Source organism: Pimephales promelas, chromosome 18, assembly GCF_988280905.1.
Source record: "Pimephales promelas chromosome 18, fPimPro1.hap1.1, whole genome shotgun sequence".
NCBI lineage: Eukaryota > Metazoa > Chordata > Actinopteri > Cypriniformes > Leuciscidae > Pimephales > Pimephales promelas.
Window position 1 is genome coordinate 25218088 of NC_142786.1, and position 17733 is coordinate 25235820.

General features: G+C 36.5%; 1 protein-coding gene across 5 annotated transcripts in view; it reads left to right on the plus strand.

Moving 5' to 3' along the window:
• csmd2 (CUB and Sushi multiple domains 2) overlaps positions 1-17733 on the plus strand; it is a 410157-nt gene that overhangs the window by 1947 nt on the left and 390477 nt on the right. The gene's annotated exons all lie outside the window — the stretch shown is intronic.

Here is a 17733-nt window from a genome sequence, read left to right on the forward strand (position 1 = left end):
GTATATCTTGGAAGCCTTTTAGAGTTTTCGTGTAAGCGCATAAGCTATGACTGGTGAAATAAAACGGGCCTTTTTTTCTAGATGGGAGGAAATGCAAATTTAATGCCTCTTCAGCTACTGGGGCATGGCTGAGCTTATCATAGGCTCTATGGTCACTGTATTGCCAAATTGCTGATTGAAGAGAGGGTTAACTTGCACGAAATGTTCGAAAATTGTAAATGTTTTAATGGGGAAAATGTACAATGCATCAGTGAAAAAGGTTTACTCTTAGTCACCTTACGATAGATGGATGGATGGATGGATGGATGGATGGATAGATAGATAGATAGATAGATAGATAGATAGATAGATAGATAGATAGATAGATAGATAGATAGATAGATAGATAGATAGATAGATAGATAGATAGATAGATAGATAGATAGATAGATAACTAGTTAATGTGGAATAAATATGTCAATGTCATTCCGGGTGCCAGTAATCATGTACTCTTGCTCAACCTCAGAAGCTCTGGAGATGAAATGCTTTTCATATTTTAGCCAAAGATAATGACTAACAACTCTTCATCATGGAATTTTTCTAATTTGGCTCAATCCCATTTTCCTTGCCCAGAATCTTTTATAGTCGATCAGAGTCACAAAACAGATGCATTTCCATGATGCAAGTTGGTGTAAGGCTCCATTGAACATGAGAATTTGAAAGCATGCAGAGAAATCTTTTCATCATGCTTAAGCGAGCGTGACGCATGTTAAGTTCAGTTTTGGACAATCCCTTTGGTTGTTTGAACATATAACATGTTGTAATGCTAGGGAGAACTTTTCAAGCTCCCTCAAAACTCAAGCAAATATTTTGAAACAGTCTTGTCTCTTTTTAGCTACCACTTTATTAAGCTGAGGTCCAGTGCTATATGTAAGCTAAGCTGCAACAGGTGTTTTAAGAAGACTCGAAGGAATCGCTTATAGCAGATTGTGGATAGCGCAGTACTGTGAGACTTCAGCACCACGGACAGCTCCCCTCGAGTTCTGCTCATTGCGTCTTTTCCGCTGCTTGCCTTCACAAACGACTCCAAATCCGCCTTAGCAAACAAAGGCTTTTAGACATATTTTGTGCTGAGGGAACAAAGGAACATTACATGTTTAGTCTGACTGTAATAGTCTGGCTCTTCTTTGACTCTTAGAGTTGTAATCCCCAGCTGTGGTCCAATTAGGACCATGGACAGCTCCCACCAGAGAATTCAGCACAAGCTGGTTCTCTCAAAACGAGACAGCACTTACACTCAAATAGTGTTGTGTGTACCTGCTAACATTTGTTTTTCTCACACCATTGCTTATTCATCTCTTCCTTCCATAATAACTTGTTCCAAGAAAATTAACACCTGTCAGTCTGTTTGCTTAGACTTTATAGGCAAAGACTACAAAACAGGTCTGTTTGCATGCAACTCCCAAAGGGCTGAAGGATGCCTTTGGCAAGGAGTGAGTGGATTTGTTTATACAGCTGCATACACCAAAAGTTTCCCTCCTTTGAATGCAGTGTTTGACATCAGATCCTTAAAATAAAGTGGCTAAGATGAGCGTGTGACTTGATTTCTATGTAATTTACTCACCCTCGTGTTGTTGCAAACCTCTATGACTTTCTATCTTCTGCAGAACAGAATTGAAAAGTCAATGGATTCCAAATTTTTCAAAATATATTCTTTCACAGAAGAAAGTCATGGATATCTTGAACAAAATGTGGGTGAGTAAATAATGAAATGGTTCTTTATTTGTCATGTGAAAGGCTTAGACGGGGTTCACTGGAGATATAAATGCTTCTGATTGAAGAACATTGACAAAATTTTTATATAAAAAGAATACATGAAGTATGGAATGTGAAACCTTCTATATGTAAAATAGAGCAAACATGGGTGACTTTATTTTCTTTGTAGCAATTTTTTTGCATTTCCATCCCTCTTTTTTGAGTTTAAAACTTTGAAATGCACATATATTGCCTCTCAGATACATTTACATAGATATAGAAATGCAAATATTACAATTATTGCGCCTCGAGAGGTTTTTAGTCGGCTTCCATCATGGTACACATAAGACCTGGTTTAAAAGAGTAGTCAATATGTATCTGACATTTGCAGCTGAAGCCATTGCAGCATGGCATGAATGAAGTGATAGTGTTCAGCTGTCAGATGTCTTTTTTTCATTAGTGTACTTTGGAGTGCATTGGGGTTTTTGGGCAAAGTGTGACTCAAGGTCAAACATGATTTGGAGCATATTGAGACAAATGGGCCCATCATTGTAATGTTTTTTTTGTTGGATTTTCTGAGTAATGGTGACTGGAAGAGCACACAAATATTCTACTGTTCAAAAATTTGGGGTCAGAAAGTTTTTTTTTTTTTTTTTTTTGTAGTTTACTTAAACAAAAAACAACAACAAAAAAAAAAAAAACAACTTTTGCTTATAATTTACTCACCCATGTCATCCAAGATGTCCATGCTTTCTTTCTTCAGTTGAAAAGAAATGAAGGTTTCTGATGAAAACTTTCCAGGATGGGTTCAAAATTAACAATTTTTTTTCCTAGTCAATTCATTCGTTGAATGAACCAAATGACACGGAAAAAGATTTGTTAATTTTCATGAATGAGTTCGAACAGGACAGTCACAAACGCGCATCACAGAACAGAGCAAGGCGACCATTTGAGCTTATAAAACTTAAATTTTGTTATTTATTTATTTTATTTTTTTAAATTCGCTTGATAAGACCCTTATTCATCGTCTGGAATCATTTAAAGCCCTTTGAACAGTTTGCAGTTTGCACTGAAACTGTCTTTTGGACCTTGAACCTTTTTGTGCCCAGTAAAGTGCGTTAAATGGAGAAAAATCCTGGAATATTTTCATCAAAAACCTTAATTACTTTTCGACTGAAGAAAGACCGACATGGATATCTTGGATGACATGGGGATGAGTAAATTATCAGCAAAAGTTTTATTTTTTTATTTATTTATTTTTTTTTTTAATGGTGAACTACTCCTTTAAGTTGATCAAAAATGACATGAATGGATTTAAAGTGTTATAAAATATTGCTATTTCAAATAAATGTGTCTCTTTTAAATTGCCAATAATAATATTAATGAAAAAAAAAAATCTGTTTCCAACATTGATAATACTTAAGAAATGTTTCTTGAGCACCAAATCATCCTATTGAAATGATTTCTGAAGGATCATGTGACACTGAAGACTGGAGTAATGAAACTTTGCCATAACGGGAATGAATAGTATTTTAAAATATATTTGAAAGGAAAATATTTGCATTATATTAAATTGTAATGTCACTGTTTTTGTAACCAAATAAATGAAATCTTGGTGAGCATAGAAACCCTATTTCACAAACATCTTACTTACCCTAAACTATTAAACCGTAGTGTATATGAGAAGTAGAGCCTTCAAGTAGAGCCATGAATAAGTTCATGGATTGCTGCTCAACATCTTTTAAAATAGATTTTGTTGTTGTTGTTGAAACGTTTTAACCTTGTAACAGTTTTCTGAGCCTAAATTATGATAGAATATATATTGAGCAAAATTAAATGTGTAGGTCTCTACCGGTCATCCAGTGACCTCTATGTTGTAGATTGACAATGGAGATTCCCTTTGCCTTGCTGCCTGTCACTTCCAGGTTCTCTTCAGAACATTGATATAGTCTTTTCTTATCTTTTATCTGCTGTGATTGGATTACAGTTAATTGATTTATGTGCACCCAAAACTGCATTGTTTCTCTTCTCCCTCTCTTTCTCTCCATTACACTGGCTCTCATGCCCTTCCATACTCCGTCCCTCCTTGGCACGAAACATCACAGTCAAAGGACTGCAATTTGATTTTATTTGGCAGAGCTCCACCGAGGGGTGCCATTAGTTGCTGCAGACTACCTCCAGCTTTTCTCCTCATATAGAATGTAATATTCACCCAGTCTTTTAACACACACAACCAAGTAGCGAGTTAAGTGGACTGATGCCAAAAGATAACACCGAGAGATAAAGAGCGGGAAATTAGCTCAGGACAGAGAACAAGAGTGAGGTATAGGCATGGAGGTTTAGAGACACACAGATCTGAGTGAGGCGGACAGCCGTCAGGTCGTAGTGCGCCGGCTCCCGCAGCCTGTTATCCGCTCTAATCCGTGTCAGTGCGGCGGTGCTGTCACTGCAACACACCTGTCAGCCGGTGCTTGTTCCATGTCTGGGAGGAAAACTCAAGGATACATTGGAAGAGGCAATAATTTGAGGCTTTATTGGGGTGCCATGGCTGACTGTAAAGACTCTGACCGGTTGGTATACTTTTTATAGTTTATCAATGTTTATTTTTTTTTCTCTCTTTTAACTTCTTAGTAGCCAATGCCCCAAAAGTTTATGTTAAAGGAGTAGTTCAATTAAAAAAAAAAAAAAATTCCTGTATTTTTGTCCATATAATGGACTTAAATGGTAACCAAACGGTTCAAGGTCCAAAAGACAGTTTCAGTGCAAACTACAAACTGTTCAGAGGGCTTTAAACAATTTCAGACGATGAATAAGGGTCTTATCAAGCGAAACGATCACTCATTTAATAAAATAAAATAACAAATTTTAAGTTTTATAAGCTCAAATCCATGTCATTCTTTCTTCACTCGAAAAGAAATTAAGGTTTTTGATGCAAACATTCCAGGATTTTTCTCCATATAATGGACTTCATTGGGAACCAAACAGTTCAAGGTCCAAAAGACAGTTTCAGTGCAAACTGCAAACTGTTCAAAGGGCTTTAAACGATTTCAGACGATGAATAAGGGTCTTATCAAGCGAATCGATCGCTCATTAAACTGGAACAAAGTTTAAGTTTAATAAGCTCAAATGTTCGCCTTGCTCTGTTAGGGTGTGATGCGCGTTCGTGACTCTCCTGTTTGAACACGTTTATCAAAATGAACAAATCTTTTTTCGTGTCATTTGGTTCATTCAACGAACGAAATGAACAAATTGACTCGGGAAAAGATTTGTTCATGAGTTCGAACAGGAAAGTCACAATCTCAGAGTCAGAACAGAGCAAGGCGACAATTTGAGCTTTCAAAACTTAAACTTTGTTATTATTTATTTTTTTTTTTTTTAAATGAGCGATCGTTTCACTTGATAAGACCCTTATTCATCGTCTGGAATCGTTTAAAGCCCTAAAGTTTGCACTGAAACTGTCTTTTGGACCTTGAACCGTTTGGTTCCCACTGAAGAAAGAATGACATGGATATCTTGGATGACATGGGGGTGAGTAAATTATCAGCAAAAGTTTTTTTTTATTTTTATTTATTTATTTATTTATTTATTTATTTTTAAGTGAACTACTCCTTTAACAATTCAGTGTAGCAGGTCAAAAAGTAAGCAACAGAAACATTTCATTAAGGGGATATTCACCCCAAAATTAATATCATCTTTTGCTCACCCTCAACGTTGTTCCAGGGTTGTGTGATTTTCTTTCTTCTGTCAAACATAAAAGAAGGTATTTTGAAGAAATATTGGTTCCATTGACTAATATGCAACAAAAAGATACAATGAAAGTTAATGGGAACCAAAACTGTTTGTTTACCAACATTCTTCAAAAAATCTTTTGACAGTTTTGGACTAACATGAGGGTGAGTAAATGATTGGTAGCCATCCCTTTAAAGGTATATGGACTGAGTATGCATTCATGAAGTGATGTCATGCTGATTTAGGAGTGCGTATTCATTCTGGCTACATCCGAAAAAGCATACTTCCCTAACAATAATATTCAAAATATCATCTTTTGTGTTCCTCCGAAGAAGAACAAGTTATACAAGTTTGAAACAACATGACAGAGTCAATTATGTCAGATTTTTTTATTGATTACAGACTGAGTGTACATTCAGGAAGTGATGTCATGCTGACTTACTGTAGGAGTGCGTATTCACTCTAAGCCAATTTGAGCTCAAGGAACAATTGGAACAAATCATTAAACTATAAGCAGGAGTCATTACCCTCATCCATATGAGAGAATCAATAGCATTCTGTAAATGATCATTTTAGAACTTCAATTATTCTATTACTAAAACAGCATCGATCCAGTGACACGTGAAAGGCAAACAAAGCTCGGTGTTAAGTAGCATCCCGCTGTAGAGATGTACTGTAAGAAAGTTGTAAAATGAATCAATTTAACTACACTGACCAATAAATATGAATCATTCTTCACTGTGCAATTTTGAATTGTAGATAATAAAAAAATACAACAAAATGTAAAATGCATGAATCTGAAGTAAATTGTACTGGATCCTGCTCTTGGGATTTTTTTTGGACCCCTACTCAATCCCATTTCATATAATTTTCTGAGCACATATTTATTAAATATTACATTTTTCTCTCACAAAGTACAACATGTTTTTATTTACCAAACCTATTTGTTTGTTTGACATAAAATACATTCATTTCATTATACTTCATCCTCCTCCATCAATTCAGTGGTTGTTTTTATGGGCCCCTTTGGACCTGCGGTCTCCTGGAATCATTTCAACCCATTAATTACAGCCTTGAAGAGAGAAGGGCAGATTTATCAGAATGGGGGGCGACAGAGTTCTTCATTAAAAGTCCATCCTCTGTCTCAATCGTGTGTTGGCCGTTGGCATGGGGACACCTTCATACCGCCTCGGTCTGAGTGCACAATAAACAAACAGGGCCACATTCATTCCCTCTTAACCCCTCATTCAGACACAGACTAAAGGAACTGTAGGCTTATTTAAAGAGAATCTAAACAAACTTGATTGCAGACACAACTTCAATCACGGAGAGAAGAAATGAAATGCTTAGCTATGCAGTTTTAAGCCCTGAAAAAGAAACAGCATGAGTAATTCGGTAATTCCTCGGTGGTTTGGCCCTCAATTGTTGCCTGTGTGCTAGAAGGAGGAGGCAGAGAGATTAACTGGAGCCCACTGAATCCAGTTTCATTGAAGGCCCATGTTAGATCTGAACACTGGGCCATTGTGGCTCCATAATGGGGCTGAAAGTGCACTAAATTCTGCCTGAACTGCACTGCTTATGTGAGCTCTCTGCTCAGTTTGGAGCATCTCTTTGAAACGCTGAGCTATTGAGGCCATCCGGTCCATTTTCGAGCATTCGTTGCTCATGGCAAAGAAACAAAACACAAACCTGTAATATTCATAATGTAATGAATATCTAAGTCACTTTAACATGCAGGTCGACATCATTTTGCGCTCCGGGCTGAATTAAAACATTCACCTCATGCAAACACAACAGCATATCTTAGTAGTCACTATAGACACTGTGAATGCATATTTAATGTGAACCTAATACGGTGGTGTTGGAACTGATGCCCATGATGATAAAAGGCTTTTATTGAAGCGACTATTGCAATCAAGCGTGTGTGTTTTTTGTTTTGTTACTGTGCATGACTCTGAATCTTCTTAAAGCAATATTCTTGGTTCAATACAAGTTCAATAAAATCTTTTCTTTTCAAAAAATAAATAAATAAATTCAAGGTTGCAGTGAGTCACTTTCAATGGAAGTAAATGGAAGTAAATCACATTTATTCCACTGCTAAAACATCTGTATTATGTTTGGGCAATAAAGTTGTTTTCGTCCTTTTTATGGTCCTTTTATGATATTTGCTGTCATGGCTACAAAGTGGTAAAGTTGGATTATCGTTTCAATTATTTTATCACACATAATATTGTTGGCAATACTTGAGTGTGTTAAAGGGATACTCCACTACAATTTTATAGTGTAGTGGGATACTACAATTTTTTTTTGGAAATAGGCTCATTTTACAACCTCCCCAGAGTGAAACAGTTGAGTTTTACCGTTTTCAAATCCATTCAGCTGATTTTCTGATATTTAGAAGAATATCAGTAACCTGACCGTTTCTAGTTTCATTGACTTCCATAGTATATATATATTTTTCCTACTATGGAAGTCAATGAGACCAGAAACTGCCTGGTTACTGATATTCTTCTAAATATCAGAAAATCGTCTGAATTCGAAAACGGTAAAACTCTGGGGGAGTTGTAAAATGAGCCCATTTCCAAAAAAAGTGGAGTATCCCTTTAACATTTATACTTACTTTAATTATGTTATCACACATAATATTGTTGGCAATACTTGAATGTGTAAACATTTACAGATTGGCCCAATTCACTTCCATTGGGGCTAGCTGTAACCCATATTTAAAAAAAAAAAAATTTTTTTTGCTTCTATTAAAGAAAAGACTACAGGTAGTGTAATCAAGAGGTTATTGACATTAGGCTGAGATTGAGCTTCATTTATATTTAACTCTAAATACCTTTTTTAAAGCCACTTACAACCACACGCAATACGACGCCGCTACATACATACCTGCCCTATGTATTTTTAACAATGCTAAAATTGTGTAACACATGCTCTTCTTATCGTATCATGTCTGGTTTGGACACTGAAAATTGGACTCCAAAATTGCGGTGCCACAAGATTATACAAAATTATGCGTTATTTAGCAACACAGCCAGTCATAAACTGCATCAGAGTTTACCTCATTAAATATTCATGAAACTTCCACACACTGTTTTGATGGCAAACACACTAATGGAATGCTGTAGCTCCAACATAGATCATGGAAATATGGCACATAGCATTAAGTGAAATGCATAAATAAATTGATAAAATGTGTCCTTTGACTGTTCTACCAAATGCCCGGCTAATTTCTATGACAACATCTCCTCAGATCAACAAGCAATCTGTGTGCTTGTACTGATAAACATGCGATATTGGAAACATCAGAGACAAATCATTCACACCTGAAAGTGTCACACTGACTAAACAAAGCTGTGTCGATTGTCACATGGACCGCTACTGTGTTGACCCACTGTGGTGCTAAAGTAGAGACAATTTTCTCCTCTTTCCACAGCATTTGCCTTTCAAATAATGGTCTCCGCAATAACATTGTGCAAACATTAGCGTAATATATGGATTTACCAAGGAAAGCTGAGGTTGCTGATTTCCATTGTAATAGCGGGCATTCTTCGGTTAATGCGGATATGATGGAGCCTGGAGCCAATGCTTTGACACATTAGAAGGCAGCTGCTTGTACATAGAGAGATTTGTGGGACTAAGAAGGTTGTTTTTCCTCTTGTGCTGGCATTTTTGAAATCCCCATTCACATCTGCCTTGTTGGTGGTGTAACTGAACTCAGGCCCTAATGGCATTTTCCACTGGTCATTGAAAAAAAAAAGGAAATATGATCGATTTGAAGTGCTTATGAAAACTGGTGAGTCAGACCCATTTGTCTCTTAGGTGCCCAATTTACAGCAGAGCTATGGCAGAAAAGCTAAAAGGAATGCATTTCCAGAGATTGTAAAGATTATCTGCTATGGCTTGCGGAGAATTAGCCTCACTTTTAACTCTGTCAGAAGTGGGAGGTTTCACCTGGATGTGTTTGCTATACCGTACATTCCACGTCTCCCTTTTCCGGATGTATACATTTGACAGGTGCAGGAAGAACAGATGAAATTAGTACCAACCTAATTCACAATGTACAGCACGTTTCAAAGCACATGCTAATAAGAGGCAATCATGCCGTAAGCAAGACATATGCTATTTACTGTGCTCATCCTTTTAGTACATAATAAAATTCCATTGAATCTAAATCACTTAATTTCTTTACAAAAGCACGTTATTAGATGAAACTTAAAAACATACCATTTCTTATTCAAAACTGTTTATGATTTAAAACAAAAACCAACTTCAAGCGTTGCGTTATGCTTTCTTACTTGGATGCGTTTTTAACACTCACTAAATTAACCTGGAAAAGAAAGTGTACTTGAAGAATTTAAGTTAACATTTTTACGTTGTGTTACCTTGTCCCTTATAAAGATCTAATGAGATTTACCAGATAATAGAGAAATAGTAAAATGACATCGGTCTGTATATCCATCTAGCCTTTGGTAAAGATCTTCCAATCCAGTCCACGTCAGTCCGGTCTGCTGGAAGCAAGAGAAAAGTTAGGAAGAAGAGAGGGTGAATGCAGAACAGCATGTTTAGTCTGTAGTGCAGGTAACAGGCATAGAAATTGAATTTTCTATTATGGATATTATGTTTTTGCCAAACAATGTCATTCAAAGACTGATTCCAATGTATGTTCTAAAGCTGTGCTTTGGCAGCGATTGCTGATGTCATGTATTCACAATCACATCAAAAGCTTTATGCAATAATAGTTCAAAGAAACCAAAATTTTCTGCCAATGACACAGACTGGCGTTATCTTACATTGAGTGTCATGAGTTCTGTACCAAAACCTTGCATACTGCCTAGTCATCTAAACTGGAATGGAATCGCGTAATAGCGTTCCTCACACACAAGCACACTTTTTGTGCAATTTATTACAATATATAGGATGCAAGCAAGATAAACTATGTGGCACTCCAATTACTATAAATATACACTGTACACAGACATTTTGGGTGACATAATTTAGATTATTTAAATAATTCTATTAACTTCATGAATTTATTGTATTTGTACATTTATATGTAATTAGATTTGAAATGTACAACAAGTATATTTAAAGGTGCATTGTGTAATATTTAGGAGGATCTGTTGACAGAAATGCAATATTATATACATAACAACCTTACTCAATGAACCGTTATGTTTTCATTTCATTTTTTATCTTTTATTTTACCAGAAAGGTACTATTGAGATACAATATCTCTTCTACCTGGGATTCCTGGTCAAGATAGGTGTGATGTAGAGGCAGGAATGAAGCGGAGAGAGAATCCAATAGAAAGCACTACTTTAAAGGGATACTCCACCGTTTTTTTTTTTTTGTTGTTATTGTTTTTTCTTATTAAAATATGTTATTCCCTTAATTAAGACGATTTGATATATACCTCTCTCGTCTCAGTGTGCACATATAGTGGTTTGCAATGAGCAAACAATCAAAAAATTAACAAAATGACAAGACACAAGGCAGGATCATGTGACAGACAAGACCCACACCGTGACAATAGGCAGCACAAACAAAAAAGTACAAAGTAGTACATAACACAACATAGTAAATGAGCAGAAGTACCCATATCTGAGAAACAATACAAATCCTAATCAACTGTTAAAATATTTACACCGTTCTATAAAAACTGACTTTAAAGGAGTAGTTCACTAAAAAAAAAAAAAAAAAAAAAAACTTTTGCTGATAATTTACTCACCCCATGTCATCCAAGATGTCCATGTCTTTCTTTATTCATTTGAAAAGATATTAAGTTTTTTGATGAAAACATTTCAGGATTTTTCTCCATATTTCTCCTGTCCGAACTCATTTATCAAAATGAACGAATCCTTTTTCCGAGTCAATTAGTTCATTTCGTTCGTTGAATGAACCAAATGACACGAAAAAAGATTTGTTCATTTTGATAAACTAGTTCGAACAGTAAGACCCTCATTCACCATCTGGAATCATTTAAAGCACTTTGAACAGTTTGCAGTTTGTTCAGTCAACTGTTTGGTTCCCATTGAAGTCCATTATATGGAGAAACATCCTGGAATGTTTTCATCAAAAACCTTAATTTCTTTTCGACTGAAGAAAGAAGGACATGGATATCTTGGATGACATGGGGGTGAGTAAATCAGCAATTTTTTTTTTTTTTTTTTTTAAGTTAACTGCTCCTTTAAGATATTTTTAAATGAAGCGAGAGATGCTACATATTTCATAGGTGATATACCCTGAAGCTCATTCCATAGTCTAGAAAAGCCTGATCTATCTACGTATTTCTGTATGGAAAATTGGATTCTTGAGTAAAAGTTTGATTGTTGATCTAGTATTATAGATACTACCACAGTATTTGAATAAACTAGATGTATACTGTGGTAATTTACCCAGTAAGACTGGGTATGTTACAGTGATGTGTACACACACTTATACCAGTCACAAATCGTAAATCAGCATGATCAACATCCAATTTTCTCAAAGTATTTAAAGGTGCATGAATACATTATTACCTTAGAATGAGCGATTTCGATCTACGGGTCCCCTTACATTGAAATGTGCCGACATGTTTCTACAGTAGCCCGAAACGGACAAACATTTCGTCACTATGTTGTTCTTTGTGCAAAGAAGCAGCAAATAAAACACTGACACAATGAAGAACAAGTAACAATAATATTCGCAATAACATATCGTTTTACTGAATAATTAAATAAACCTAATTTCTTAATTTATGTTTGTAAAGAAACATCACTGCTTAACTGGCTACTATGCTGTCTCAGATGATAACATCTTAGCCTTTCAGACACCGCAACTTCTAACGTTTACAATTCGCAACCTCACCACTAGATGCTGCTAAAAATACCACAGTGCACCTTTAAGAATATTTATTTCTATTGCTTTTACCGCCACATTGGATGGAATTGGAACAGCCATTGTGGCTTAAAATGCTACTTTGGAGGCCACTTATAGGGTTCGGAACAGCGGTGGTGGAAGTGTGATTGTATGTTGACTTCTAGTTAAAAAGGTGAACGAAGTACAGTCCAGCTGTTCGTACAGAATTCCCCCCTCCTCTTGCTTTCACCCACTCCCCTTCCCTCCTAAGATCACTGATTGCGGGCACTCTGAAGGATTGCTGTCCTGCCGTAGTACGACACGGCAGCGATCGATTTATCAAAGTGTCATGCCGAGGCGCTGCAGCCCCGTAGCAGCAAAACAACAGCGGAGGCAAAACAAACATTGGTTGACTCTGGAGGTGGTCTCTGCAGTCATGCTAAACAAGGTCAAAGCTCTCTCTTCGTTTTCACTTCACTCCACCAATATGCTGGGGAAACACTAAACAGATGCAAAGAGCCCTATATAGAACACATGATTATTTGACTGTGTGGGACTATTCACAAATGCTTCCTTGATTCTTCAAAAGAAAGTACTATGGAGGTTTTTTGCCTCTTGGAGATTTATGCAGCACTGCATGTCACTTATATTCAATTGTTACTTTCATAATGCATTTGTAAATGTACTGTAGGCTCAAGGCAAGAAATTACATAAGGTTACATTATGCTTTTCCTTTTTCCTTTCAGCTCGATAAATTCAATTGAACAATTGAACTTCCTTAAGTTCACTTAAAGCAACACTAAGTAAGATTTTCTACCATAAAATAATGAACCAAAATTGTTTCAGTGGTTCATTAAGTCATAACCGGGTGAAAGGCACTTGTGGATTCGCTTTGCGGTCCTATATCTGCTATAACCACGCTATGTAAGATCGCCAGGAGTTTTTGTAGTTCTAATGAGACATGAGAAAACTTCAAATTTGACTTGCTTTACGTCAAGCGTTACAATAGTCATTATTTTGTTTTTCTTCATTTTTTGATGTCGCAATACATAATACTTTCATGAAATCATGCAACACACTCTACCTATTCTGTGGACATCGTTCATTTCAAAGCCGGTGCTGGATAAACAACGAGTTTGTGTGCGACAGTAGGATGCGGTAAGCTGCGGTAATGGACAATTCCGCTTCTAACCTGTAGGGCGTCCGCAGAGGAAAGGTTACTTGATGTTGCTCTAAAATGTGACAAAGGTATCTGTATTTGTAAAAAAAAATACCATACTTGTTACGTTTGTATAAGCATACGTTATATGTTTCTCAACAAATTTTTACCTTTTTGGTCTAAATATTTTCTTAGGATGCCATGCCTTGTAGAAAACATGTTTCATATTTTTTCAATTTATCCATCAACGTAAACCTTATTTTAGTATAATGCACCTTAAAAGGGATAGTTCACTTTCAAATTATTTTTTTTAAATGTTTTAGCTTACCTCAAGGGTATCCAAGATGTAGGTGTCTTTGTTTCCACAGTATTTTCAATTTTGACATTTTTCGCTCAAACCGTTGTTGTCCGTCAGTCATATAATGCAGGTTTAGGGGGTACACGTCAAAGATCATACGCAGAGAAGACAAAATTAAACAAAATTCACAAACACAACATTTAAAACATTAAACTATTGGCTATTCTTCTGTGATAAAGGTTGTGAATTAAAGAATCGTAGACCTACTGTATATTGACCAGGATGTTTCGTACTAATTGGACAATGTATATTCTTTGTCCTTACAACAGATGCAGAGAGAAAATGCAGCTTTTGCATACAAAACCATGCATTGCTTATTAGAAGGTTAATTATGGAAGAATCTCATTTTATACACATCTGTCCCCCTGGAGCAGTGTGTCCATTTTGTTCTTGATCTTTGTTGGACAGAGATTCTTGATATTTTAGAATGAATGAATCTCTTCATTTTTGGCCAGCATTCCTCTCAATGGTGAAATGACATTTTTGTGGTTCACAGAAGACCTCAAAACCCCACAGAGCCATAAAAGAGTCTGTATCCAGAGGTCAAGTGTTTTTTTCACAATGGTTCATGCTGGCACAACCTCACACAAACATTTCTATTGAATTGAGATCAAAAATGATGGATCGTTTCCTTCCCTTGCACATTCTACCTTCTCAAAATAAGTACACGGTTTCAAGTTTTATGCTAATCTACTGTAGTATGGTTAGAATATGAGTCAAGCAAACAGGCTTGAAATGAATCGTGAAGAGCCACAAACATCTTAGCTCCCAAATGAATCCTGGCTTTCTCTGCTTAGCAGTTTATTTTGTGACACGTCTAGCCTAAATAATTTGTGTCGAGTGCTTTTAGCACAGGCACCATGCCTTTTAAACTCAAAGAAAGACATCCTCCAAATCCTAAACGGTCTGTTCCACTATCATTTGGAAAACCACACTAAATGTGGCCACTGCCCAAGAGCGGATTATCTGAATACCACTCAACTGTTTTCCAGTTGTTTGAGAAATACTTAGCTTAAAAAAAGCACCTCAGGTTTTTCCTTTCTCAGATACATTTTCACTTAATTATTAAAATTCTGTGCTGGCAGGCAACGCTTTCCGCCTTAAGAAATCCAAATCCCAGTTGTGCTCGGAAGTTATCCTACAAAATCCTTCAAAGTGTATGCAAACTGAATGAGAAAATGTATTTATTTTATTTTTTTTTCTTACATGATTATATTCTATGTTGAACATTTAGGATCTTTGCATTGGAAACTTTATATGAGTTTATGACACGCTGTGTTTGCTTTCGGTAAATGTTTAGAAAATTTGTGCATATGTGACATGCTGAGCGAGCTTGGTTTTTCATTAAGCGTAATCTCAGTGTAATCTCCACTCTGATATGTTAGACAAACATGTGCTATATGCGGACATGCTGGGTTCTCATTTGTTAGCGGGTGTTGGTTATTTTTTTTCAAGGAATATGGGCTTTGGTGATAACAGATGTCCCCTAATTATGCATTCCTAATGCTGTTTTAATCACCTAACCCCACAGAAATTCCATTTAAGAATCAAATAAATGGATAAACTGTAGGATTAGGTATACGTTTACATTGGTTTAGCTTTTGATTTTGTGTGTGTTAGTTTTTTTGTTTTGTTTTTATGTTGGTGATCATATTAGCTTATTTGCATGTAAACACCTATGCGGGTTCTTCTTATTTAAGGCCCCGATATACTCACTGCCAAGTTATTTTTCATTCTTTCACTTTGGGTAAAACAAAGTTTGAAATATGTGAGCAGATGTATACTGTTACCATCCTACTTGACCCGCTCCGAATAGGCCTTGAACCTGGGTCACTGGCATGAGAGTCAGGTGCTCCAACAAGGAGCCTAAAGACTGTAGTGTCTGTAGCTAGAGCGCTTATTGAGATCAGAGTGAGGTTTACTTGCACAGCAACTACTAGCTGGCCTCCGTTACATTAGCAATACTGTTACCAGAAAGCATCTGATCCTGGCGATGTGGACGTTTGCACCAGCTCTGCATTTCGGCATTCCAGTCACGTTCATTTATGTAGGCCTACCACCAGGGCCGGATATAGGCATGGGCAAGGAGGGGCAATGCCCCCCCAAATGCCGTGACTGCCCCCCCAAACGTGATGGCATGCAAAGATCCGAAATTTAAAAAATATTTCAAGAAAAATGGTCAGAGTGAGCGCTCTCTGCTCTCTATCCCTCATTCAAATTAGCTACTGGTCGCAATCTCGCAAAGGCCGGTAGCGATGTAAATTTTTAACAAAACACGCACGTCACGGAACAGCGACAGTGGCGTATATGGTAGAGCGTGTCGTTCGTGAATGAGTTTTTGCGCTCGGACTCGAGTTCGAATCCGCCTTTTGCTGAACATGAGACTTAAAATGTATAAACTGACATGAAGGTCTCTAGCGTTATATTTTGCCAATGAACTAAAATCGAAACCATGATATGGCTTTTTGTTTTCATAAAAGAGCACAAGACTTTAAGAATATGCATTCTGTTTGTGCTGGGTATTTAGAGAAACGTGTGCACTTTGCTCACGCGATCAGCTGGTGTTTGTTTCCCCCTAAATACAAGTTTAAGGTTTATTTCTTGCAAGTGTAGTAATAAGGACAAAAGTATTTTAATTTTCCTATATTATAGTGTAATGCAGACTAAAATATACATTTTCATATAGTAGCCTAAATAATAGGCTATATATGGATTTTACGTCATAGGAATAATTATATTTAAATCGTTATTACATTATTATAATAATTTTTTGGCATCCTAAAACACCATTGATAATGTAATGTGTAGACTGAGACTCTCATAATTAATAATGTTTGAGCCCTTAATGTTTGAGCCCTCTTTATTGTCATGATACAAATCAGTTCTTTATCTTTGTTTAAGGAGCAGTTCATGGGTTGAAGCTCTTAATTTTGATCTCTCAAAGAGCACGAGACCCCATAACAACAGGTCTAAATATGGACGCATTTGTTAGGACTTTTGCACAGAAAAGCAGACGACTGATGCTAATGACTGATATAAGCTGCTAAAGAAATTAAAACAAAAAAAAAAAATAAATAAATAAATAAAAAAGATTGAGATAAAAAACGAAAGGACAGACAGACAGACAGACAGACAAGACAGACAGACAGACAGATGACAAAAAAAGAAAGAAAAAAAGAAAGATAAATGCAGCCTCAACAGCGCACAAGACAGTGTCCTATTTGTGCCGGTCCCAAGCCCGGATAAATGCAGAGGGTAGTGTCAGGAAGGGCATCCAACATAAAATCAAATGGATCAAATGAGCTGATAGATTAGAGCTGGACGATATAGGATTTTTTCATTTCACAATATATATTTTTTTATATATATTGTGAAATGATACAATCCCCCCCCCCCAAAAAAAAAAAATAAATAAATAAATAAATACTTGCTGCCCCCCCTGATATTCTACCTGCACCCCCTAGTGGGGCTGGCTGAATCCGGCCCTGCCTACCACTTTATTCAATAAATTGATTAAAAGCAATCAACTTTACAGTATTAAACATGAAAACATTGTCAGTGTCTTTCAACTATAATTACAACTACATTTTCTACTATAAAGCGACTTTTCATGTCAAAGAAGGCGGAGCCTAAGAGCACATCTACTTATTGCCCATTAATCGCCATGGACCAATGGTAATTCAAAGGGGCTTACCTGGCAGCTTTGGCAAGTTGTTCCGAACTCCTGGAAGTCACACAAAATTAATTTCATTTTGACCTGATTTTGTTTGAAATGACGTCCCATCAGTTTGTTTTTTGATTTTGGTTTAAGTATATCGGGGTCTTTACTTAGAAAATCTGGGACAGAGCCCCCTAGCATATGAAAACATGGTTTGCTAGAAAGGTAAATGACAGTGGTGAGGAAAGAGTT